This window comes from Lampris incognitus, unplaced genomic scaffold, assembly GCF_029633865.1.
Source record: "Lampris incognitus isolate fLamInc1 unplaced genomic scaffold, fLamInc1.hap2 scaffold_48, whole genome shotgun sequence".
NCBI classification, from domain to species: domain Eukaryota; kingdom Metazoa; phylum Chordata; class Actinopteri; order Lampriformes; family Lampridae; genus Lampris; species Lampris incognitus.
The window spans coordinates 207,501-210,000 of NW_026611440.1; positions in this window are offsets into that span (position 1 = coordinate 207,501).

Below are 2,500 nucleotides of genomic sequence, written 5' to 3' on the forward strand. Positions count from 1 at the left end.
CCGGCCGGCGGACACCCTCCGAAGGCGTGTTAAGTTGGCCCATCGATCAGGACACAAACACGCAACAAATCCAGTCCGGGGTGTGGTGTAAGCAGCCCTACCAGAGAAATCACCTAACCCTAACCCTAAACGTACGGCAGACGCGTCCCCTGGCTCTCACATTGACAACTGAGAGGCTTCTGAAAACCTGGCCACGCCCATCAGTAAAAACCACTACAGCAAGTGACGACATATGTACCTTCAAAGTGCTGTACTACAGGGTGCTGTTCAAAAGGTATCTATCCCGTTTACTCTCTATGCTTCATATATCATCATATTATTGAAAAGTGCAAGCCTTTAGGAACAACAGCAACTCAAGTCGCCAACGCTCTGTTCACTCAATAACTGCAGAGATCCAAACTTCTCCTGGCATTAACATCGGCACCAAAACTGTGCGCCGGGAGCTTCGTGGAATATGGGTTTCTATGGATTCAGAATGAGATGTCAGAAAAGCTCCTGTAGGTGTAATGGTCAGTTATGTCAATACTTTTGGACATATATTGTGCGTGTGCGTGTGTCTGTGATACCTAACATAAACACACCTGTATTACTAGAATTGATAGTTCACGCCACAAAAGTGAGGGGCAAACATAGAAAAGCGTGCAACCCAGCCACTGAGGATGCACAAGCCAGTGCATTCTTAGTGCAGGTCCCAAGCCCGGACAAATGGGGAGGGTTACGTCAGGAAGGGCATCCGGCGTCAAATCTTTGCCAAATCAAATATGCGGATCATAAATAAGATTTCCATACCGGATCGGTCGAGGCTCGGGTTACCGACGACCGCCATCGGTACTGTTAACCAGCGGAGTGCCGGTGGAAACTAGGCTACTGTTGGGCGAAGGAAAAGGAGAGGGGGAAGGCATGTCCAGAGGCAGCTAGAGAGGAGGAAGGGTAGGCGTGTGGAGGTGAGAGTCAGTCGGAACTTTGAATGTTGGCACTATGGCTAGTAAAGGGAGAGAGCTGGCTGACGTGATGGAAAGAAGAAAGGTGACAAGAGACAAGGTGGAAGGGGAGTAAGGCCAGGAGTATCGCAGGTGGGTTCAAACTCTTCTACCATGGTGCGAATGGGAGGAGAAATGGGGTAGGGGTCATTCTGAAGGAAGAGTATGTCAAGAGCGTGCTGGAGGTGAACACAGTGTCAGACAGAGTGAGGATTATGAAGCTGGAAATCGAAGGTGTATTGCTGACGGTTATCAGCGCATATGCCCCGCAAGTCGGGTGTAAGATGGACGAAAAAGAAGAATTCTGGAGTTGAGTTGGACGACGTGGTGGAAAGGGTACCCAAGGAGGAGGGAGTGGTGATTGGAGCGGACTTCGATGGACACGTTGCTGAAGGGAACAGAGGTGGTGAGGAGTTGATGGTAAGGTATGGAATCGAGGAGAGAAATGTGGAAGGACAGATGGTGTTCGATTTTGCGAAAAGGATGGAAATAGCTGAGGTGAATGCATATTTCAAGAAGAGGGAGGAGCACAGGGTGACGACGTATACGAGTGGAGGAAAGTGCACACAGGTGGACTATATCTTGTGTAGAAGGCGCGATGTAAAAGGGATTGCATACTGCAAGGTGGTGACAGGGGAGAACGTAGCTAGGCAGCATCGGATGGTGGTCTGTAAGATGACTTTGGAGACCAACATGAGGAAGCGAGTGAAGACACAGCCGAAGATCAAATGGTGGAAGTTGAAGAAGGAAGACTGTTGTGTGGAGTTCAGGCAGGAGTTAACACAGGCACTGAGTGGTAGTGAAGAGTTGCCAGATGGCTGGGCAAGCGCTGCAGAAATAGCGAGGAAGACAGCTAGGAAGGTACTTGGTGTGTCATCGGGACAGAGGAAGGAAGACAAGGAGACTTGGCGGTGGTGGTGGTGGTGGTGGTGGTGGTGGAAGGAGGAAGTAGAGCAAAGTATACAGAGGAAAAGGTTGGCAAAGAAGAAGTGGGATAGTCAGAGAGATGAAGAAAGTACACAGGAGTACAAGGAGATGCAGCGTAAAGCAAAGAGAGAGGTGGCAAAGGTAAAGGAAAAGTCGTACGGTGAGCTGTATGACAGGTTAGACACTAAGGAAGGAGAAAAAGACTTGTACAGATTGGCTAGACAGAGAGACCGAGCTGCCGAGGATGTGCGACAAGTTAGGGCGATCAAAGATACAGATGGAAATGTGCTGCCAAGCGAGGAGAGTGTGCTACGAAGTGGAAGGACTACTTTGACGGGCTGATAAATGAAGAAAATGAGAGAGACAGAGAGAGAGAGAGAGAGAGAGAGAGAGAGAGAGAGAGAGAGAAAAGGTTGGTTGATTGAGAAGTATAGAGAAGGCCAGAAAGAGTTGCATTGTGTCTTTGTAGATTTACACAAAGCATACGACAGGGTGCCGAGAGAGGAGGTGTGATATTGTAGGAGGAAGTCAAGAGTTGCAGAGAAGTATGTAGGAGTGGTGCAGGCTATGTATGAGGGAAGTGTGACAATGCT